The 25,218-nt window shown below is 44.9% G+C and overlaps 1 long non-coding RNA gene across 1 annotated transcript; it reads right to left on the minus strand.

The window, feature by feature from the left end:
* Positions 1–6,334: 6,334 nt before the first annotated feature.
* LOC133150359 (uncharacterized) lies at positions 6,335–7,596 on the minus strand. Its single transcript, XR_009713759.1, has 2 exons — positions 7,411–7,596; positions 6,335–6,591 (listed from the first exon to the last, which is right to left on the minus strand). It is a non-coding gene; the product is annotated as an uncharacterized LOC133150359 (long non-coding RNA).
* Positions 7,597–25,218: the final 17,622 nt, after the last annotated feature.

Here is a 25,218-nt window from a genome sequence, read left to right on the forward strand (position 1 = left end):
CAACAAAAGCAGATTATGTGTTCTATTTGAGGCATATTAAGATGTAACATGCCGCCCGATGGGCCCGCCGCGGCCCGCCGTAAAAGCCGCCGGCAAGCTGCTGAGACGGAGACCGTGCGTCGTTTTCCGTCTTTTAGCTGCACTCGGGGACTGATTACGCGGCGGCTAAGGGCCTTTACCTGGAAAGTCACTTTCACGTCCTCGGCCGCCATTTGTTAGTGCGGCTAATGTCTCATTAAGCCTCACAGAGGGGAAACGTTGCGCTCTTTGGGTGAAGGTTACACTCCCAAAAGCTCGACTGATGATCGCCGCGCCGCAACAAGGCCGATTTGCCGTCGAGCTTCATTAACCCGTCATCTCGTCGCGTTAACGTCCCACCTCCCCCGAAATAGAAGCGGGGGCCCGGGGATAAAGGCAAAGGACAGAAAAAGGGAACGAGCACAGAGCGGTCTTGGGGCTTGCCGGCAAATTCTACATTTTGTGCGCGATAATTACAAAGCAATCATAGGCTGTTTGTGGTAAACAAGCCAAAGGCTCGCGCTCTTGGCCTGAGAATAATTACAAAATGCACAAACCCCCCGCCCCCCTCCCGTCCCGAAAGGGGGCTGCTTAACACGCGTGCAATTTGGCATTTGCTCTCCATGGCGGGTTGTTGCTGTTTCTGTTTGGCGGACGCTGAAACGCCGCCAAAACACGGACACCTCCGTTCGTTTGGGTTTGTTGGAAACACGCAGGAAGTGTTCCGCACGCCCATGTTTGCTCTTTTCCGCATGTTTTCTGGCGACGTTCACTGGCTGGGCGTGATGCCCAATTTGGGATTTTTTTTTGTCCCATCTTATGTAATTGTTGACATTCCAAAAACCATCGTGACTTGGAATATGTCCGTGAAATGACAAAAAAAAGCTAAAATAGAAGATGCACCCACCTGTTGCTTTGACATGGAGATTGGAAGGGAGCCATTTTGAATCAATGAGGTCTTTTCCTTCCCCGGCCACTTGGAACGGAGGGGTCACGCCGTCCTCCCTACCTGATGACTGGCGAGTTTTTTTTTATCACGTGGAGCGCAGACATGGTCACCTTACCCCAGGACTCACTTGAGAGAATGCCATTGGAAATCAATAAGCGCCCCCCCCCCCCCCCTCCCCCGACCCCCTCCCTGCCTGCTCTTTAATTGTTAGAGAGAAGAAAATAGAAGAGCTCCCTTGTTAGCGGCGGGCGGTGTTGCATCGTCAGCCAGGACGGCCTGACTTTCATTCGCTTCCTCGCGTGTGTTGTTAGGATTTGGATGCTAGCATCTGCTAGCTTAGCATCTGCTTTGGTTGGAACGTCTGATGAGTACAGCTACAGTTATTTACTGACTACGGCAGGGGTGCCAAACTCATTTTTATCGTGGGCCGCATCGTAATCGTAGTTTCCTTTGGAGGGCCGTTATGACGGTTAATTTATGATATACAGTATAGACTACACACCAAACTGATGAATAACAGTTTTGAAGTAAAAACTGATATTTTAAAAAGATGCATGGTAAAAAAAAAATTGAGCAATACCTCTATTTTTCAAAAGTGAAGACAATTTGATGCACACTTTGTTTTTGCGGGCCACATAAAACGATGTGGCGGTCCGTTTGGCCCCCGGGCCTTGCGTTTGACACCTACGGACGACGGCGTAGCTAATGTCCGAATTTTTGCAAAGAGCTGTCGTAATCTTTCCCGTCTGATGGTGATGATGATGATGGTGAAGCCTTGCTGGTGGCCACTGTTGTTAAAAATACTTTTTTTTTTTTCTCTCCTGGAACAGTCATGTGGCCTCCCTCAGGGAAGCCTGGGCCTTTTCTTAGCACTAGCGCCCGAGCTCCTGAAAAAAAAAAATGTTTAGCCATACAGCTTTTTAATCCAATAAAGTCATGCCATTCAAATCTCCTGTCAAATTTACATATAAAGTGTTCAATCATCACGCTCGTGCGCGAGAGTTTGCTTTTGTTTTGAACGGATTGAACCGGCACGCCGTTTAGTGTGCAAGCGGCGCCGATAAGAGCGGTATAAGCAAATAGTGCCACTGATTTGTCTCCCTGGCACCTGGCAGGATTTACGACACGACTTGGTCCAGCCATCAATCAATGGTGACGCACTCCAAGGACAACTTTGTCTCTTTATGCAATTTGTAAGGCTGTCCAGTCAAATTGATTCCTTAAGCGCGAGCCGTCCGCCAAAAAAAAAAAGAAAAAAAAAAGAACATTAACCTCCCGTGTTTGCCGTAAACAAGACAATAAATGATAGCGCCGCCGCCTGTCAGCGCACCCACACTATGGAAAGAAAAAAAAAAAAAAGTGGGGGTGACAAACAACAAGATGAACAGTGATCGGAGGAATGATTGATTCAATGGGATTTAATGGAACACTGTTATCAATGCTTCGGGCATTGTCCTCCATTCTTCACGCCACCAAAACACGCTGTTGTGAATTGTGGTCATCCGTGGTTTCCGTGGCAACCGACGAGCTGCTATTCTTCCTTATTAAGAGGCCAATCTAAGAAAATACGTTTAATTTGTGTACAAGCAGATTCACATGAAGAGAAAAGCTCAACCTTCAGATAAGAAATAGCAACACATGAAGCTCAGGAAGGATTTCTTGGCAACCCAGTACAAAATGACTTTTGACGTCTAATCTCGTCAGTGGCAGTGAACGAGTTAATTAAAGTTGGAAAAGCAGTCGCTCGCCAATAAACCTTTGACGGCTTGCACAAGGCGCGTATCGCAATGTTTGTGACAACACAGGCGGGAAAAAAAAAGAGTTCCTTCAGTTTGATCAGCGCAAGTGTTAGTCCTCGGTAGGGGGGGAGGTTGTAGGGGGGACGTCAAACATTCGGAGGACTGTCTGACAAACGGCGACGCGACGTGTCAGCCTCGCTGCACGTTTTTCGTGTGTGATAAGACAAATCTAGAGGGAGGGAGATCCAATATTAGCAACACGAGCGCTCACTTTGTACAAAAGAGTTCTCTTTGCTTGAGACGTCCTTGGCATAGCCAAGTCGGGGAAATCACTTCATACGTTGTTGTTGATGTTTATTTTTTTTTTTAAAGGTCGTGAACTCACCGAAGTCGTAAAATTTCCAAAAGGAAAATCTGAACCATAATTTGCATCATGCATCAATTTTGCTCCTCGCACCAATCAGGGCCTCTTTCGTGAATGCTCTAGACCACCACAAGATGGCGCCAGAGTCTGCAGGCACACACACACGTACACACACATTTTCTTCTCCTTATAAATCATAAAATTTGCAAGCCATCGATTTTTTTTTTTTAATAGTAAAACGAGTTTAAATTACTTTTCTTGTCCAATGCACTCGAATAACAGAGAAGAAATGGGCCCCGCTAGCCTTTCCCCGTTCTCGATCCGACTGTCCACATGCGCACCCGCCAAGAAGGCCGTGGGTGACATCACTCATCTGATAGTTTCGGCCTCGCGCTTTAAAACAACCCAACAAAACAAACTCACCCTCTTTCCCCGCAAACAAGTTTTATTTATTCACTCTCTGGGAGGCAAAGACGGCAGCGCTGACAAACAATCTTATGATGCAGCCTTCATGTTAGGGCTGGATCCCCCTCCCCTCTCTCCCCCTGTCGCCCTTTCCTCTGTCTCCTCCCCGTTCTTCCAGCCTGCAGAACGTCTCCGTCACTTGTCACAGTCCCTTTTCCCTAGCCACGGGCCCTGTTGACACAGGAATCCGTCACTCCTCACACGGGACGTGTTGGCGGCCATTACTATTCATGAGGCGGTGTCATCTACTCTGTCACCCGTTGTCGGAGAAAGGGGCGGGGGGCTCTGTGCAAGGCTGCCCCCCCCCCCCGCCAACCCCCCCAACACTTTATCAGCCAGAGGTGGCTAATGAGAAGCACCGGGTTAATACCGCCACTGGAACGGCAATGTCTTTAAAGCTCTTAATTCATTTTGTGGCTTATAATTGAAACTGGAGTTGAACCGCACTCTGGACACAGCTCATTGTCTCGTGTGTCTTTGACGGTTCCAATTCCGAAGTGTTGCGTGACTTTATTTGGTCATGGGGTAAAAAAAAAAAAAAAAATCCAACCTCAAAGGTTTCTTGTGAGTGGATTTCAATCGACGTCTCTCATCTGCGTTCGAGTTTAAAAAAGTGCAGCCTCGCCTAAGACGAGGAGACCCGCCGGACGCGGCCGAGTGTAAATTAAAAAACTCCCCGACTTAGTCATCGTGCACTCGAGTGTTTAATCAGCATGCAGTGAACACTGTGGGCTCCGAAAGCGGCAACGCTTACTCTTACTCACCAGCCTCTTCATCCTTCGTGTATATTTATCCCCGCAGCTTGCGTCCGCGTCTTCTCACGATGCATATTGACGACGAGAGGGTGTTCTCTATCCCTCCACGTGGAGCTCGAGGCCTTCGCTCTCATTCCTATCGGCCCTGCTAACACCTAGCGTTAGCGCTATAGCCCGTAACGATCAGCGATAATCCTCGCCCGGCCTAAATGTAGCTGTAAATATTCAAATGTGTCAGTCGATGATATGTGAGATAGAACGGCGTTGGCGTGACACCACTCGGCGTCCCTAAAAGCGCACAATTTGCCGGAATAAATTTCCCCTCCCTCCGACAAATGCTTATTCATTCGCCCATTTGTCACTCGGATGGTTATTTTATAGCACTGCTCTATTAATTGAACTGCTTCTACCGCACAACAATTCAAGGCCCAGTGCATCCATTATGAAGGGCGTGCGCCGGAAACATTGCGGAACGCGCTCACAAATCAGCCTAAGCGGAGAGGGGAACCTCACAGTAATGTAACGCAATCGCCCTCATCTTTCATTTCAAATGGGCTCTTTCTTCACTCGTGCAAAGAGAAAAAAAAAAAAAAAAAAGCCTGCCGTGGGAAGATCGCATTCGCTGTAGGGTGGGATGCTTGACAAAATTGGCGTTGGAAAGAATTAAAGGATGGACTCGGTCGGTGTCCCTTTGCCACCTTGAGATATTTTGGCAAGATGCTAGGTTGAAAGTTTGGAGATGGAATTTGGTAGTTTTGCTACATTTGTATCATCTCGGTTCTCACAGTCATCATGTCAAGACCAGTATAAGGGCCCTTTAAGGTACTTCTTGGACTTGGTCTTTAAGTGTAGTTTTGGGTCAAGAATAGCTTGGAACATTGCTTGCGTACTACTAAAACCAGCCTGGCTCTAGTCAACACTTTCAGGGTGACAAGGTATGTCTCAGATTTGTCATTATGTAATATTTTATTATTTTATATTTGAAATTTTATTAGTTTACATTTTACATTCTATATTTCATTCTATATTTATTTATTTTATTTTATATTCTATATTTTAATGTGTTATATGTTATATATATTTTTTATGTTATATATTCAAATTTTATATTTTTTATTATTATTATTTCATTATTTTCTATATTTGTCTATATTTTGCATTCTAATTAAAATCTATTCTTCTTCTTGAGCTTGGACAGACATTGTAGGGGGACCGTCTCCCGAAACAACTCTCGAGCAGCCCGTTGTTAAATCAATCCCTCCTGCCTTGTTATTCCCCAAACTAAGCAGTGAACCTTTCCAATAAGACAGATTTATCTTTGATTTCTCCTGTTTGTATTTCTCTGGGACAGAACAGCCGCCTCTTGGTGGCTTTGACATTTTAATTTATCTGTTATCTCTTGGAAGACTTGAGCACTTGTGTGACTCAGCATCGCGGCGTCTTAAAACAAACAGCATACTCCTGAGCTGATGGAGATGGGGAGAGGGGGGGCGCTATGGCGCGACGTCCAATTTAACTGCCATCTTAATGGAATCTATAATAAGCGCAGGGGGGGGGCACAGTAATGGCAACCGCTCGCATCTTTGGATAGAAAAGAAAAACATATCACAAAGGCTCGGGATCACCCAACAGTCCAGAACAAAATGTCCAGATGTCATTGGCAATTTTGTGCTGGCGTATTCCCCGTGGGTGCTTCAGCGGCTCCCCAGTGGCCCCGGTGCCATATAGAGGTAATCTGCTGTCTGCAGCATCCTGGCCTCCTTGCATTCCCCCCATCCCCCCCTCTTCAAACCACCCCTGACTTTAATTTCACGGGCACCTGTTCCTTCATGTGCCCCTGGGCGGAAGCGTCAAATTTTCACGCGGCCTCTTGCCATTCGCAATTCTTTCTCGGCGTGAGGATTCCGCCGCTCGGAGGCGTTCAGTTTGGCAACAAAGCTAACGGGTCTTGATGATGACCCTACCGATCGACGCTAGCGAGAGTTTTTTTTTATTTGATTGAGCAAATTCGATTTCCTAAAAATACAGTGACACAAACATCCCATTGACGGATGAAAGGACACAAATCAAGTTTGTTTACTCTTTGGCGCCACCCTTTGGCTGTTGGAAGCAGATTAAAGCAGGCCGCTTAGCACGGCTCGGCTAACCGACTAGCGGCTGCTGCTTGTCAAATCCGAAAACCACTTTGGATCCCGACGACAGGAAGGCAGCTTGAGGGCCACATCAAGCCCCGCCCCCTCCTCGTTGGAGATGCTGCTGGTAATGATGCGGACGACGGGCGCAGACAGGAAACGGGGCTGGCTGAAATGAGTAAAAATGACTTTCTCATTACTTCCCTCATTGCTCCTGTAAGTAGTCACAGTTTCCGCACGATTAGGGCAACGAGTTGCCGTGCGACGGATCTTGCAAACATGCGCCGTTTTCAAAAACCAAAAAAAAGCACGCTTAACCAACCGTTTTTACTTCCCGCCAAAATATCCCTCATCAAACAGACTAGCTTTAATGTTATACTTTATTTGTTTCCATTTTAATCTTTTTTTTTTGTTGTCTGTCCTGTAGGTGTCTTTAAAGGAGCTATCCGGCTATTTTAAGTTTTCCGTAGTTAATTCGAGATTCGTGATTATATATCACCTTATAATGAATTATGAATTATTTTAGTGGCCTTTTTTTTTGCTGTACTCGCATATGTTTGTTGGTAGACTCGAGGTGCGTTCAATGTCCTCTTCCAAAGTAGGACATCTAAAAATCACAGAAACCCCCCCGTCATTTAATCAGCAATTACTTGAAGAACCGCAACTCAAAATGCAAAGACACGGTGTGAGTTGAGTCCGCAGGGGGCGGCTCCTCACTTTGTGACATCACACTGTGAGGACCCGGTCGTATTCTTGGATCGGGTGGGACCGGTGTTTCGAGAGCAGGAATGCTCCAAGACGAGTGACGGAGAATCAACATTTCAATTTAGTTAAAACGCTTTTTGCATTTTCTTCTCCCTGCAAAGCCCCGAGGTCAAAAATATTCAAATATTAATTTTGCGCTTCCCGTATAAATTGGTAAACACAGCCCATTTAGCCACGCCCCAAATGACCCTCTTGGAATGAACTCAAAATAATCTTGACTCACTTTTTTTTTTGTAGCGCAGCAGCATTTTAACACCTAGCGCTTACTGTGTCAGATGTGTCACGCTCCCTCTTCCTCCAACCAGAACCAGGCGGTATTTTGGTCTGCTGTGTCTCGTAAAGCCATAAATAGCTTCTCTGCTGGAATGCTGGAATACAGTGGAATCAGCCGCTTAAAAATTTCCCCTGATCGCACTCTGGAAACCCACACGCTACTTCCCAAAATACCTTGCGGCCTTGCGTCACGGCTTGCTGTTTTTATAGGTTTACGTGCGGGGGATGGGGGCGGGCCGAGACTGACGCCAGCTCTGGTTGAGTGTGCAATTGCCCCGGTGCCAAGATCTTGTTGCGGAGAAAGTGTGCCAGCTGACGTCCTGCCATGTAAATAATAATAAGCCGGCGACTGAGGTTGAGTCAGCTGAACGGTAACTTGGAAATTGCTTTCCTTCAGCACCAGGTGGACACTTGAAGTACTTGGCCATTTATTCTGGATCCCATCATACCAGATTGCTTTTGGATCTGTTGCTTTTCTAGCCTGCCCTTGCTTCCTCCGACATAGCGTTCAGATTCAGACGTGGAAAATTATTCTGGGTATTTTAGCAACCCATGACCAATAATTGACATCTGTTCTTCTAAAAGAAGATCATGTCGGGCCCGGCCCGTATTAATCTGCATTGTGAGCAAGCCAAACAAGGCTGACATTTGTCCTGGCTGTCTCCTTGTGTTTGCCATGGCGGCCTGTCTAAATAAAGGCCGCCCCGCTTGTGTTCTTACGCTCGCATGTTCGGATGTTGTTTGGGATTAGGAATCTCATTTTGCCCCCGAGCTTTGCTTGCTTTAGGTCGGTCAGCTCATCTGCAGATCTGGCAGTGGATAAACAGCGGCGTTCTCTCCGCCTCAGCATTTTTATTTTTTTTTTCTCCCCCGTCTCTATTTATTTATGTTTTTTAATGTGCTGCCATTTGCACAAAAGCACCAAAGGGTTGCACAGGCGCACCCGCTGGGTCGGAAATCGCCGCGGGGGTTATCGAGCTCATTCCGAATCCGTCTGTAGAAGGAAAACCCCGACCGACGCCGTTGCTGAAAGATTTAGAGCAAGTCAGTCGAGGGGGGCAACGAGGCAAGGACAGCCTTTGTGCTGGCGAGATGAGTGACAAATGGCCGTCGGTTGGGTTATGGAGTGTGATGAGGAACAAAGTGGGCTGTCAAGGAGGAAAGCCTTTGGTGGCTACTGGCCTCTGCAGCTAACTATGATATTTAATACCTTGGTAAAGGTTGGTTAGATCAGAAATAGTCATTTCGATTTCGCTTCCTCTCGATCTTAAATAATGATTGTGTGTGTGAAAGCGCCATTTCCCGACATTGCCAAATTACCGTGACTGCGCCATGTTACTTGCGCTACTAGCATGCGATGTTACGCGATTCGGCCATCTGTGAGCCTACTTTAAACGGTTTACCGATTCTAGTTGGAGTTTACTGTAAAACTAAACGTACAGCAACAAAGTTCACACGTTGTCGATCTAAGTACCAGACTTTTTTCAAAATATTGTCAATGCTAATGCTAACGTCAATGTAAAATCCCATTGAGATGCTATTGAGAAACAACAATTTGTGTTTAGGTCGCTTGACTTTCGGTAGCTGAATAAAAACAATGTTTTGAAAGGACTCGGTGGTTCTTATTAATGGGGATTTCAATAGCAGTCAAAATATTCACCATTATTTTTTTTCTATTTCCTTTTTATTTCGCCGCATTCAAGACGTCATACATGTCTCCTCAAAATTCATGCCAGCACACTGTTGTTGTTGCAAAGCTATTATATCATTTGAGTTTTCCTATTTCTAGGCGAACTGGGAGTGGCCTCCTTTTGGTACTGGATGTCCTCGCTTTTTTTTTTTTTGTTCCGCAATGGCAATCTGTCGAGGTTGAGTCACAAAGGCCACCTGTGAACCGCTTCTGTATGTTCTGACATATTAGCTTTTTTTCAAGCTGACATTTTTGGAATCTTCCAAATGATATTCAGAGTCATTAGCCAGGATGCGCCATCCCAAATACCTAGCCTGACGTTTTGGAGGTTCCCCATTTTAAGAAATGAAAAGAAGTTTCTGAGATCTGACTGGAGAGCGTACCTTTTCCTTAGAGAAATATTCCTCGGCCGCAGGATTATACTGCCACGATCTTGACTTCCTCTTAGCTGTTTTGATGCATGTCATCCTGTTGCAAATCCTTTTCGTGATGGACGCAAACAAATTAAGGCTAGCTAAAAGGTCAGCTAAAGGTGACAGGCACTCATCGGCGGCACCTCTGCTGCTCGTAGATATGCTTTGAATTGATTTTTTTTTTTTGGTGCGTGTCTGCTGAGAAAAAAAAAACTTTCTTTAGACCAGCTGAATGGGCTGCGGCTAAAGTCTGCAATGCAACAGACCTCAACCAACCAACCCCCTCTTCCATGTTCTCTCCTAAATAATCTCCTGATAAGAAATAGCACACTTGATGATTAATTATAGCCATTGTGTGTGTGGACTGATGTGCTCCCTCATCACATCCATCTTAACCTAGACCACCCCCCCGCCCCCTTGCCCCCCCTTTCTCCTTATTCTGTGGCTCGGAAGGTAGTTTTCAGAGGAACATAAAGGCCAGCCAACTGTAAAGCTAAATGAAAGTTGTTGGCTAAGATGCAGCTTTAAAGACTACTATTTAAAATCATTAAAAGTGATGGAAATGAACACAATTAGAGTTAGCTTTTTCGGGGGAGGCGGGTGGGGAAACTTTGATGCCATAAAGACAAAACTTTGCATTTTAGCTTATTTGAATAAACAAATTCATTATTTCCAATATTTGGATAAATTCCAAAATGAGTCACCTAAAAATGGCTGCTTCAAACGATTTTGTTTAGGACTTGTCCAAACCTGTTTCCGTTTTTCCTTTTCAAAAGCGACGCTAATGCAGTTTAGCTTTTTTTTGTGTCTTCATTTTGTTTTGACGTGGCTCAATTGATTAGAGGTAAACCAAAAAAATGTTGTCTCGTGAATCCAGACGACATCCGTCTCCAGAGACGATCGAGTTATTACAGGGCGGCGGCGTGGACAGCCGTTGATGTATTGTGCTGGGCTTTGGGACAAGACGAGGTGAGCAGGAAGGAGTGGAAGGGCGATTAGGAGTTAAGGACCCCCCCCAACCGCCCCCCAATGAAAAAAAAATGTCGTCGCCTCTCTAAAATGACAGCAGCTGGAGCAGCTTTGTCTCAGTCAGTCTTTCCTCACACTACGTAATGACTAAAAGGTTGTCACAGCGCCGCCGAAGCATCTCGACGGCCGAGGAGGCGACGTAGTTTGTGCTGTCGTGACAACACCTCGTTGGGCTTCTCCCCGGGACGCTGCGTGCTGGGAAGGAAATTGCCCGTGCCAAAAAAGAAAAAAAAAAAAGGAAACCATAGCAGGGCATCAGTCCTTATTTTGACTCTTTTCTGCACAATCTTCACACATTGACTGAAGCTACGTTTTGCTGATAAGTTTATTTGATGACATCATCGGAGGTTGTAGTTTAAACACAATTGTTGACGCGGATTGAAGATGGATCAACTTGGAAGATAAATATCAGGAAAAGCTCTCTGCTTGAAATGAGTTTGTACATGCAGGTGTCCAAAAGCAAGCAAACAAACTTGAGGAGCAGTTTTTTGCCAAGTTGCAGGTGCACAGGGAGGAAGGAAATGGAGGTCAGTGGGCGGGCGAGCTTTGCTTTACTGGCGCCGCCGCGCTGGCTTGTGTGACAGTTTACCGCAGCCTGCTTTCTCCAGGGTAGCCTCAAGCTGGCACCACATGAAATGTTACTTCTTGCGGGGCCGGCTTGGAAATTGCAACACGGAAATGAAATGTTTTTCCCTTCAAGTTTTCGTTCCTTCAAAGCTTTTCTCTGCACTGTTCCGTGGGAAAAAAAAATCTTGTTTGTTGATGATTTGATGAGTTGACCGTCACAGGAAATACAAATTCTTTCTTACTGCACTTAAATACTTGAGTATTTATTTTCCTGAATTATTTATTTTGATATCTAGTGTAGATATTTAGACTATTGAATATTTTTAGAATTATTATATATATATATATATATATATATTTATATTGAAAAATAGCTACAATAATGATTACCCGATTATGAAAATATGAGATAATCGAGTTGTTGCCGATTAATTGATTAATTTTCTACGCCTCTAGTGGACATGTCTAATGGTGTTGGCTGCAAGAATGATTAGCCGATCATTAAAATATGAGATAATCGAGTTGTTGCCGATTAATCGATTAATTTTTCGCACATCTGGTGGACATGGTGTTGGCTACAAGAATGATTAAATAAATATTTGAGAGAACTGAAATCGGTTCATCGAGCCCAAGTAAAATATCCAAATGGCCTACGATTGAACATACGAACATCCATCCGCCGCCGCCGTATCGGTAGCTATTAACGACACCCGTTTGATTTGGCTCCGCCCCCTCGTTGCCTCGCTTCGCCGTACCTGCGCCCACAGCAGATGCTTGCTCAGAGAATCACGCGGGTCAATGTCTATCTCATGGCGGGGGCCCGGCCCTCGTTTGGCCCGTCTCGCCAATAAACTGCCCGGCGACGGCGCTTCCACTTTGATTGACAGCTCTCCGCCGACAAGGTTTATGGGGGTCGGGACCTTCGTCTGGTGTCACCTTCAAGTGGATGCCATTAGCCAGAGGACCTTGGCTGCCTGCAAGCGCGCTCTTATCTACCGCCTTTGCTGCAAAGACAATAGAAGGTGATGAATTGTCTTCAACTTCTTGTGAGGAACCATTTTTGAAGTAATCAACATCAGGCTGGATCAATGGGAGGCTAAGCTACTTTGCGCGGGGTTGCCAAAAGGCCACAGCGCCAAATCAGGTCATCGACCTTCAGGCTGTATTATCCCATTAACCCATCCCGCTGGGAGTTAAACGTGTCATTCCAGACCCTCCCTCCCGCTACGCCTGCGATTCCACACCCCGAGTGTCCCAGGAGGGCGGAGGGGAACCACGTTCGCGAGGGTTGCCCCGTTTGCCGACGCGTTGGTCTTTTGGATTTTTACAGGATTACGGCTAAATCTTATAATTAGTAGTAAAGGCCGGCAGGGGTTAGAGAAGTAGAGGAGAATGCAAACGGACATGAGAGAGGGGGGGAGGGGGTGTTCACATTCGCTATCTCCCACTGGCACGCCTGGACAGCTTATCTGGCTCCATTGCGGCAAATGTTTATGTAGAACTTAAGCGCTTGCAGAGGCTCCGATGTGACAGTTCAATTTATGAAGCGATTATGGTGTTGGCTGACCCTGAACTGGTCTTTACACAAAGGTGATCTTCACTATTTCTTTTTTTTTTTTTTCCTGAACACAAACACAACATCGTGCGCTGAAGTGCTTTTCCCAATCTTGTTTGTTTTCACTTGGAGGATCAGTCAATGCCACCGCAGCGAGCAATTAGACGCAAACTGTCCGCCTGCTTCTTTTTTCATTCAAATCAACTTTGATCACTTTCCTGTTAATTGGCAGGATGCTTGTGCTGCTGTCGATTTGCGGTCGCTTCACTTCAGGGCTTTGTCACTACAAATAATTCAAAGACAACAAAGATGGCAAGCTTTGATGGTCACTCCTCCTCTTTCCCGACTTTTGCTATTCCGTCTCGTCTTAAGACGTTTCTCCCGGTGGAAACTTCTCCAGCTGATACAAAATAGTTTTTCCGTCGCGTTTGGATCAATTAATAGGCCTCATAGGCCATGTCAAAAATTTCCCGAGTACTCATTCCAAAGTGAAAATGAGCTGCTTTGACGTGCCACGGATTATGCAAATGAAAGATCAATTGCATTCTCCTCATTTTCCACAAAAGCCTTTGTTTCCTAAAATCCTTTTAGGCATCAAGGTAAATTTGCAAAGCCCCAGCAGGATTCCGAGTCCACTTGCAAGGACTCTGGAACTTGTTCTCTTTACGAAACCAGGTGCGCGTTTTAAGATAGAGCTTCGGCGACGCCGGCCACAATAACGCCGATTTGAACGGCGCTCCGTGATGTCGACGGCACTTCCTATTGCACTCAAAGGGACGTAAGGGGGGGCGGAGTCTGTTCCAAGCACTTTCCAGCCTTTACATCTCCCCACAAAGCAATGGGTTGGGAGGCGTACGTCTGGCTTGCTTAGATTAAAATGTGTCAACAAGCTTAACCGGAGCCTTTGAAACTTGCCTCCCCTTCAATTTCCATTAACGCTTATGTGATCACACCCCACCCTTTACATGATAGCCTGATATTTGTGACATGTACCTTAATGCCGGCCATGATTGATCTCTTCCGGGACGTGGCGGCCGTTCCCACGTGCTCCCTCTTTTACTTTTTCTTCAGTCATGGGGGCTAACACTCTTGGACACGCTTAGAAGGCTACTGTGGGAACTGTGCTTAAGGCTAGGATAAAATGCAAAGGTTTAGTGACGGATAAGAGATGGGAAGACAAAGAGAGTGAGCAAACACACGAGATTTGAGGTAAATCCCCCCCTGGCCCACAACACCTAATTCTCCATCCTCGCCAACTGTAGATTAAAAAAACAATTCGTACTTGCAACAGGTGCTGCGACAACTCCAAACAAAAAGGTATAACCATACATCTCTTTTGTTAATTTTAGTGTAACTGCGTTTTTGCGTTAAGCTTCCCGTTGAAATACACAAAAGGTAATTACAGGGAATATTTTGGAATGGAGGATGAACAAAACTGTTTATCTTTGAATAAATGATTACTTTGTGTCACAGTTTTTGAGGCAACATTTGAATTTAGTACCTCATTAAAAGATGTGGAATGGTAAAACTGAGAATCAACCGTCAAGATATTCCAAAAAACCCACCACGGGTAGTGTCGGTGCTACCTACGCTATACGCTATAGCTAACAACCAGCTTCGGCTAGCTCATGTACATGCTACGGAGTCGCTTCGAAATCCGTAACCATTGCCTCCTTGACGGTCAGTAAGCTACATTTCTGGCAAATATCGCATCTTAAATGCTAAGCTAACCTAAAATTGACACGGCTAGCTCATTTAATTTGCTTGGGTGATCGAGCTAGAATATTAAAGCGACACAAATACAAATTTGAGCAGCTAAATCAAATCAATCAACAAAAATCTCGGCAAGCATGTGATTTGTTTGAACGTGGCCTGCAGCGCCCCTAGTGGCCGGTGGGCTTTAAACATCCCTTCCCTCCCTTTCTTCCATCCATATTCAGGTGCCTGTCTCGCCTCACGGTAGCCTCCCATCTCGCAGCAGGCATCCTTTACCTTTTACTTTGCAGTCACGTTTCATCTCTGTGCATGACTCATTCTGCTCAATAAGCTCCAAAGTAAGCAGATTTGTCCATCCTTGGCTCCCTCCCTCCTCCTCGACTCTTTAAGAAGGCTATTGTGATTCACAGAGGAAGCCCTTCAGAGCAAATATTCTGTGGGCATTTCATGTATAAACATGGCTGACTTTTTAGCATCAAGGGAAGAGGGCGGCGGCGGAGGCTTGGGAAAAAAAAAAAATACTTTTGTGATTCAATATCGACAAATGTTCAAATGCGTCGGCCCTCATCTTAATGCCGAGCGCGATAAACAGATTAGCCTGGACACGGTGTTCTCCGCCAATGCTTAAGGCCCCTCCCCCCCCTCTTCCCCCGGTCGCAATTCTGGCTAATTTGTCGGGATTTGGCCCGCCGAGCTCCAGAACGGTGATGAAAGGAGTCAGACCCCCGTGGCATTTCCACAGAAATAAACACGTCCACACGCTCTGTGTATGTTTAACTGGATTTACCGTTGTCGGGATTATAACAATCGGACGGATTCTCCTATATGTGAATTACCGTTTTTTTCTATGTATAACGCGCCCCCATGTATAATACGCACCCTAAAAATGTCATGTAGATGCTGGAAAAAAGCCTGTACCCATGTATAATACGCACCCAAATTTTGACTCCTACTTAAGTCCGTGAACGTAAAATTGTTTCAGAAAAAAAGATCATCTTTGGGAACAACCGGATGTTATTCTGCCGGTCAGTATCACTGCGCATGCGCTAGCAAACTCAATAGCCAAGAAATGTTTGGAATTTGCGTAGGGTACATTGTGACAGCAAACGAGCAGGTGATCGAGCAAGGGTCTGATACGAGAGCATTGTGTTCGTATGGAGCGTGTTTGAAGTGAACAGCAGAGAAGAAAGCGCATCTGTAATGGCGGCCTCCGTATCATATCCGGATTTAAAAAAAAAAAAAAAAAAAAAAATTATAATTTTTTTTTTGTACTCATGTATAATGCGCACCCCAGATTTTAGGACAATAAATTAGTTAAATTTTGCGCATTATACATGGAAAAAAACGGTAAGTCAAATTATATAATAGTCAAATTCGATCCAATTGTCACGCCGCCTGCTTTAATGTACAGTTTGCCCGAACTAGCAAATATATATGGAAGAGCTGGAGGACTTTTGGATTGCAATTGATTTTTCCTTCCCTCGGGGGATAAAAATCCCCAAATTGTTTCTCACACATTTATGAAACGGATTAAGCATGTTGATGTGGAAGGCCGCTTTGATAAGTTTTGTTGAGGCTTGATGACGCTTTGTCAACAATGCCACGCCATTTTTTTTTTTCCTTCAGTCGACCCGCCAGCTGTCGGAATCGCTCGGTGTCACCTGTCAAAAAAAATGTAAACAAGTGAGATGTTGCAATTAAAATCAACGCCCCTATATTGATGACATTTTAAAAAACATATATTCTTCACTTTTCCTTATTTCCCTTAAATAAAGGAAAAGGCAAAACTCATAATGGGATTCAGCCCAGGCATTGGATTTTAAATGAAGTCGGCGCCGGGCTCTGTAATGTTATTTTACATTCCCGCGTTCCAACTCCCATCAGCGCCGCGACAGAATCAAATGTGAATATAAGCTGATATAGGGAAATTGGTTTGTAATGTGCTGATGCTTTGGAGACTTTGTGCGCATGCAGGCAAGGAGGGGGAAAAAAAAAACCCCGTGATGTTTTAATTACTGGAACTGGAAAAAGGATAAAGAGTGAAACAGATTAAACAGCCCCCCCCCCCCTTCAACCCCACCGTGTTCATTTTCAATGTTTTAACTTACCTCTTTGTGTGTGTTGCTCGGCCAAGCGGCAAAGATGTGAGTTATGTTCATCTGTGACGTTGCCGTCGCCGACTTGCTCGCCCCGCACGTCTCTCGCTACGCTACCTAATGAAAACGTCCACCGTAAAATTCATTACCCGGGCCTTCGAAGATTTTGTATTTGATGTTGAAAATGTTGCCGCGCTTTGATCACACGCTGGTGAAACCTTCAACACACACACACACACTTTCCCTTCCATCAGCGGCTTCGGGGATGGCGATGCTGTCCGTCCATGGCTTTGATCACTGCGGATTTGCGGTGTAAAGTCTTCCATTGGTCGTCTCGGTGACTCTTAGTGATCCAGCGCAAATCATATCATCTGCATGTTCTGGATAAAACGACGGCGTGATGACTATCTGCCCCCCTCTTGTCTCAATCGATGAACTTTCGGTCCATGTCAGAACACCTGATTGAAACGATCAGTGAGTTCTGATGATAACTCGAATGATCCTGATGATTTTAATCAGGTGTGTTGGAGGAGGAAAACCTAAAAATCCCACAAGGTAGCCCTCGAGAGTCTGAAACTTGAGCTCTGCATCACCACTGAAGCTATTTTTAGTCAGTTCGGAACTTTTAATTGTTTTTAATTGCCTCACATGGGAAAACGAAGGTTAAACGAAAACAGAACTTTGTTGCGGGCTTGTCGTTGAACTTGTTTAATTTCAGGTGCGATCGGGCTGACCGCATATTTCTCGGAAGGAAGGTCATAAGGATGCCAAACATTTTAATTCCCAGCCGTCGCTCCAAGGTGAGGAAGGATTGTTGATGCCGCTTAACACACCTGTGTGGACTCCGCCGCCATCCCAGCTCAACACACACACACACCAAAAAGCCGTCTAATCTATCTATTAAATGTAATTGTGGGTGAAACATTCACTTGCTTTGAGCTCCGAGACGAAAATTGCAGGGATTAGAGACATGTATTATTTTTTTTTTTGCTCGGCTCCGCTTCGAAAACATCACTGATTTGATTAGAGGTCACCGCTAGCCGCGTTTGAACGCTTTTCGGTATCGTTTTAATGAAACCAGGCCGGGTTCAGAACCTCCGTGACAGCAAGCGAACTCCCGAATACTCGGCTGCCATTATTCATCACGACGCCGACAACTTTCCGGCGAAGCGCTTAGTTAAAATCCCTTCTATTTCTCGCCTCGCATAATACAAGTTGTCAGCTTTCTGTCAATGCCGCGCTTATGGTCGCCAGTGACGGTAACGAGGCGAGCGGCGCCATGTTTAGAAATGTGGCGAAATTAGCGCAGCCCAGGAGGGAGGGGGAAGGAAACGAGGCGTTTCGTCGGAGCTATCTTGCCGTAAAGTGACAAACCGATGCGTTGTGAGGATGAATCATATTGTGAATCTCCGGAGTAATCGACATCGTAAATGGGCAGCCTCCGCATTCCGCGGCAATGCGGAGACATCATTGCGGACCTGGGGAGGAATTTTTGATGAACCTCCCTCGGGAAATGGCCGCGGCGCTTTTATTTAATGTCAAGGCAACAGCTGTCATCATTAAAGCCGTACAGACTGGATGGCTTTGGAATGTCGACGCTAAAGATTGATGCCAAGGACAAGGATTAAATGTACATATCGTCAGAAAAGAAGTATATATTACGAGTATTTCATCACCGGAATTACTGAGCAAGAAATTGGCACCGGCCAGAAGACTTTTAGCGCTAATTAGCATTGTCGCGTGGTTATTTAGTGGCTAAAATGTGTCAACAGTGATTCATATTGCTTAAATGCGTAGCTAGCTAGCTAGCTAGCATTTCTACTCGGTAAACGTGCTGAGGGTGAAACCGACCAACAATTTTGCGAGGGGAAAATGCTGATCCAAAGGAAATGGCGACAGCTTGATTGTACATGAAACGATGAAAACGAACAACAGTGAAAAAAAAAATGACCGTAGTAATGCAATTCAATGTTCTTCCACTAGATGGCAGAATGTACTCTTAACCTGTTGCAATTCACGCAAGGTTTTGAGTAAACGTCGGCTAACCCCCCCCCAAAAAAACCCTGAATGACTCCTCACCAATCACGCGTCCTCCTGATGAGAATCGGAATCTCATCAGATGAGGTCGCAAACGAGATGAAGTCTTCTTTACCTCGTCATCTATTTCAATCACTGCGGGCGACTTTTGCCGGGATTTTATTTTCCGGCTGCCGCGCCGGATGCTTGACCCTCATCAGCGCCGTGGCGGAAAAGCCTCAACAATCAGCTTTCTCTTTCATGCACATTTTATTCATCAAAAGAACAAGTCGCAAGTCAAGGGAACATCAAGGGGAATTTGCTTTCCACTTGGCGCAAACACTTCATGCATTGATCACGACTACAAGTCCGGGAGTGTCCAACGTGCCTTTTTCATACCCATCCTCTGTAAATACGCCACGGGTAATTATAGCGACGAGCCGTGTCTTACCGGAGCTGTCAAAAGCGTAATTGCCAGAGGGACGGTGAGCCATCGAGAGGAAAATCACACCGCAACGGTGACAGAGTCTGATTAGACGCCAAGCGCTTAGAAGATGGAAGGTGCTCCCCCAACCCCTTCTTCCGATCGCGGAGAACCCGCAATTCCATCTTGAACGTGAAGTAGCACCGTTATTTTCTTTTTCATTTCCTGGAGATGCAAATACTACAAGTATTTAGTCAGGAGGGATGTTACAGTGCACTTGTCTGGGCTTTGAGCGGCAACATCATTACCTGTAACATATCAAACATGAGACGGGGAATAAAAAAAATCCTCATCTTGTTAGAAGAAATTGCCACGGGTAAACGTTTGCACTCGTGTACTCACTCATCTTCGCTGTCATGAATGGCCCATTTCAGTGCCAGAAGCTTGAGCAAGGGAGGTTTTGTGTGCGTGTGTGCGAGATTGAACTTGAGCCAAAGAAAATGGGATTTTAATTTCTTCGAAATGCCCATCTGTTTGGCGAAGGAGAGCGCGACATGAAAAAAAGAAACGCAAGCAAGACCGTAAACTTCCGTCGTCGCGCGGAGATTGTTTGTGAAATTACAAGTCGTAATGTCATCAAGAAATCAATGGGGACCTCAAAAGGTAATCATAATGCTACGCTGGTCCAAAGGCGCGGCCAAATTGCCACTCCGCATGGCGGCTTTCCCCACCGGGGCGTAATTGTACCGGACAACCTGAATCGTGTCTATTTACATAGCCGCTACCGGACGGCTAATTGCATTTTCAAAGCGTTATTGTGCCACGCCGCTAAATATTGATTGAATGCTAAACATCTGCAGGTGTCAGCACGTCAAGCCAATTTCATTTAAATGGCGGTGGCGTTGAGGTGTTGGCTGCGCGCTAACCTCTCCTGTCAGCGGCGGGGGGGGCCCCGTTGGAAGATGAAAGCGGCTGCGCGGTTAGTCTCGGGACCCCCGTCGCAATATCTCAATTGTGAGATTCGGAAAATGATCTTAATTGAAAGTGGCACTTAATTGGTGGACATTAACATAGCGTGAAATTTGTCTTTGGCGACCCCCGGTGCCACAAAATCTCCAAACATCACCGCCGCTAATAGAGTCAAGATTTACGTTTAATTTTGTGTGTGTCTATTCATTTCTGACAGATTCAAGAATTTTTTTTCTTTTATTAAGGATTAAAGGACAGAACTGTAATTCCCCAACTCCACCACTGGGTACAACAATTTCACTTTCATCCACATCCTTTGACACCATTCTCTCATTAGCCGCTAATGTGTCGGCTTCCGACGTAGCATCAGAGCCACAGGTGGAAGAGAGTGTGAAGTTTAACACAAAATACTCACGAGAGTCTCCATATGTGAAACCGTAGACACACTCGTGAAAATCCAGCACAGAGAGACCAAATGAAAACCTCCCACAGTTGAACTTCTTGATTTTACATTTTTAGCACCTATTACTAGAAGAACTGTCTCACAAAGTTCTCCAAAAGCCTGCCGGTTAAATTTGACTGTAAAACTGACACATGAGATGAAACAAAAGAGGAACTCAACACCAAAATGTCCGCCCAAACAATACAAGCTAATAAAGGTCAGCTAGCTTGAAGCTAACATATAATGTGAACAGACATAAATGGGCTAACGTAAATTAGCATAAATGTTCCGGTAGCCAGCATGCCCAGAATGTTGCGGCACAAATGTTAGACGCACAACGCTGAATTCAGACTATTATTAAAAAGCCGTTGCTTGAAAAACAGGGGCGGGAACGACGAAGCGCGATGCGGCACCGCCGCTCTACGGTTAGCGACGTGATGTTATGAGTTTGATATTCTGCTGTTGTTTTCTGCCCCCTTCATGCCAGCTTATTACCAAACACACTTGTCGGCGCGCTCAACAAACATCATACCGTCACACATGGCCGCCGATAATTGTCAGCGCCACAAAGCATCGGGCCCGCCGTCGAAAAATCGCAGCTGGCGCCCGCCGCACGGAAGAAAGGATTGCGTTTGTAGCTATCGCGGGAAGCCAAGCATCTCTGATTGAATTCTCCGAATGGTCTGTTTTTCATATGCCGGCGTTTTCGAACAGATGTGTTTGGCGCTGATAAGAGCGAAAGCGAGCATGTATACACGCATGACACCCGCTTTTTCTTCCCTCAGCCTTGCACCTCTTCCTCGCTCTCACAACAGGTAGCTCGCTCCAGCTTTTGAAATGGAAACTTCCTTCTGAAGTCTCTCGAGGCCTCGCTCTGCTTTCACGATAATCAAGTATTACTTAGGACGTTCCCTCGGCGGAAATGTTGCAACGCTCGTGGTCTAATTGTACTTTAAACACGATGCACTCCGCAAACCTGATTTGTGTGTCCGTGTCGGACTTTATTTCATCAGCACGGAGCTACAGAAAGCCTCAAATCATTGATGGCTAGTTTGAAAGAAGATTTTTGTGTCTACATTTAGCATGGTTGGGTTTTCGGTATGTTCTTGTATAATGCGCTCACATATTTGGAGTGAGTGTCAAATCCTCAAGCTTGAGTATGATGAGTTCTGGGGAAATGATTTTTTTTTTTTAATGGCATTTTTTTGTGTGGCCAGAGAAAATCTGGTCAAGAAATGCCGTCAACAATGCAGCAATGTTAAACAATGACCATCAATCCTTCGTGTTTGATTTAGTTTAGTTTAGCTTATTTTACCTTAGCTTATTCTAGCTCAGCTTAGCTTACCTTAGCTTACTTTAGAATAGGATAGAATAGAATAGACGGACTTTATAGTCATTGTGCAACTGATGTACAACGAAATTAAGATTCTACCAGTGGGGGCTGCTGCCAAGAAAGGCTTATTTTAGCTTAGTTTAGCTTATCTTAGCCTATTTTAGCTCATCTTATCTTAGTTTAGTTGTTTTTAATCACTAAGACCAAATAAACTAACATAGGTGGTTGATAAGCAGTAATCAGGGAAGAATGTTCTTATACACTTTAATGCAACTAAAATAGGATCCGATTATCCGATTAATCGGTAGAATAATCGATTCTAAAAAAATATAATCGATAATGACGGACGGCCCTACTATTTGGTATTGTTGCTCAGCAGAAATTGGTATCTGGGCTCGTTCACCAATGTCAGTGATCTAGTTGTCTAATAAGAAGCTAAGCTCACACTCATTGTGACAGGGTCAAATGACTACACAGTGTTGCGATGTTTAATCATTGTACATTATTAACGGGCGGGTACGTTGTATCATGCTGTTGCATAGGTCCCTCCGCACCCCGCCTAAATGTGCGCATGTAAAGTGCGTGATTATTGTGTGTCGCCGGGCCCCGCCGTGTCCGCAGCCGCCTCCTTTCCGAGGCTGCCGCCTTATCGCGGTTCACCTGGCGGGGAAATAATGTGATATTCATGAGACGGCGTACAGTAGGTCTTTTCCCTCGGTTGAGGTGCATGCGGGCAGGCACGGAAAAGCGAGCGCCATGCAGGCAGGACGCTTAACCGCCTCACGGCCGTGACACGCATTTGGGAATTCGGCGTGTGAGCAAGCGGAGGAGGGCTGTGTTTGTTTGGAAGCGGGTCACAGCAGAGCCATAAAAAAAAAAAAAAATGGGGAGGATTATTATGCATCTCGGTTAAGGCGGCGCCATTTTCTGCCGTATTGTTGGTCTAAGCTTTATTGTTGGGCTTCCAGCGGAGTCTCAGAAGTGCAAAAAGCTTGTTTTAGAAGAACTCGTTGGGTTACTTGAAATCCATCGGGGCTGATTTTTTTTTTTTTTTGGGGTTGTGGCATTAAATTTGAAAGAGCGGCCCTGTTCTTCTAAAAGCAATGTTTGGTCCATGGACTCGGGAAGTGAGCTCGGAATCAATCAGTCGGAACAGAACTTCCTACAAAGTTCTTCATCATTCCCGCTCTTTTCTTCACCTCACTTCCTGCATTTCATCACCAACATTCCTTTCGGGTCATTTCTGTCTGTGTCAGTAGAACCAAACTAGTAGCACCAAAGAACCTCACATGGGCTGTTAGAGGTTTGGGAGTTTCCCCCCCCCCCCCCCCCCCTCTCTGATATTTTTCTTTCCTTTTTGGTCTTAAATCATCTCCAGGTCTTCCTTCCTTCAAGACCTCCTTATATTCCGTTGACGTTTCTCTTTACCGGCACCGCTTCTCCCGATCGATCCATCTCATTCTGGCATCTCTCGCTTTGTCTCTTTACCCATCTCGGTGGAGTTGAGCGGAATGTGTACACAGGAGCTTTTTCGTCGGGGGAGTCGTCGTCTCGAGGGCGCCCCCGATCCTTCCTCCCGTCGAGTCCAAATTGAATCGTCGCCGGAGTGTGTTTTCCTTAATTTCTCCCAACACGGAGTAGGCAGCTTGCCATTATCACGCTGGGAAACATTTGTCGTGGCTTGATTACGCTAATGGGGAGAAGCGCGCATGAATATGAAACGTTATTGAAATGAGACTTAATTGCCGATGGCATCGCAGGTTAATTTGTATTCCCGCGCTTTCAAACGTGTTGTTTTGTGTGTCAAGCTACATTTAATCGATGTACAGTAACGCTGAATACGGACGACGACGAATCCCAAAAACCCCCCTCCCTCCCCAGGTGGACTTCGGGAAAGGCTGCCGCAAGCACATCCGGCCACTCCGCCGCCGAGGGGATAGCGATTAAAAAGCACTTCAGCGCAGTGACGACGACAAGCCAGATTAGATTTTCCTTTCTGTAGCAACAACAAGACAACAGCAGTCTATTTATACATCAAGCTGCTTCTTGATCACTCCATCTTACCGCTCGGCTCGGCTCTTTTGTCTTTGGCGTTTTAATTATTGATGCTGATTCGTCTCACTTCCCGCCATTAAACACTTGCCCTTAATCATGAAATGCAATTTACTCGGGGGTAATCCTGGTATGCAGTGGAGGAAATTAACAAGTACATTTACTCAAGTTGCCGCACTTAGGCAGCGAAGACGCTCAAGTTTGAGCAAACATTACAGTGGATTGTTGGGATTAATACGGGGAGGTTTGTCTTGTAATTTGCCAACTTTTTTCTTGTAAGAGTAAAGTCAAATGACTTTTTTTTTTTTTCTTCAGTCACTTTATTTTTCCTCGTGATAGCTTTATGCAGACAGCGTTACAAGTTTTCTCGTGTGATATTTTTAGACTTTGGAATTTTAAATATTCATGAAAAATAGTATACAGATATTATAATAATGTTTGAAGACTTTTTGTTGCGAGATTGTCACTTTTGATTTTTTGTCAGAGTAATACGGCAACTTTTTTATTGTTCTTGTAAGTTTACAGTATTTTAAAACCTAAAAAAAAAATGGTTCCACATTTTTCTCTGGCGATATTCTTACTTTTAATCTCAATCTAGTCTGCGCCCTGTAAAAAAAAAAAAAAATCTGAATTTTATGGAATGGCTGGACACTTTTTTTTTTCTAACAAATTTAAATTTCCTAATATTTTTGCATTTTAAATAAAATAAAACCTGATAATTTTAAGACAATCAAACTTTTTTATTGTACCATTTCTAAATAATAAAATAAAATGAAAATGTAAAAATAAATATAGAAAAAATAAAATATAATTAAAATATATTAATATATGTGTATTATATATATATTTGTATTATATAAAATATAATAAACTATACCAAGATAAAATACTGTTAAATATAAGTTAATCAAATAGGGAATGGGAGAAAAATAAAGTGTAAAAATTGCAGTGCAGCACAACAAAAAAGCCTTTTAGCCATTTACTTTTTAGCTTGACCACAATGCAAAGATAAATAAAGCTAAACCCGAGGCGCTTGCCCAGTTGAAGGTAAAATACAGAAATCTACTTGCGAAATTGAGCTCCCAAGTTTGTAACAATTGGGGCTGAAATACCGAACCAATTCAAATGACGCATCCCATCCCGCAGGTGTGTTAAAAAACAGAAATAGAATTTGTTTAGATTACATGGAAAGAGAAATAACAAGATGCGGAATTGATTGCTGTCGAAAACCTCAAATAATTTCGGACACCTTTGCAATATGTGGCGGTGAGACGGCCGAGGCCAAGCGTTGCCCTCCGCGCTGATGAAGTCTGCCGTATTTGTTGAATAATGGATGCTACAGCGTGAGCGAAGCTGCCACTGATACACGCGGACGGAGACTTGAGATTACAGTGGACCACATGACCTTTCCTTTCATGAAAAATTAAGCAGCCTGATATTGAGCAGATGAGCCTTT

Source organism: Syngnathus typhle, linkage group LG1 (assembly GCF_033458585.1).
Source record: "Syngnathus typhle isolate RoL2023-S1 ecotype Sweden linkage group LG1, RoL_Styp_1.0, whole genome shotgun sequence".
In the NCBI taxonomy this organism is placed as follows: Eukaryota; Metazoa; Chordata; class Actinopteri; order Syngnathiformes; family Syngnathidae; genus Syngnathus; species Syngnathus typhle.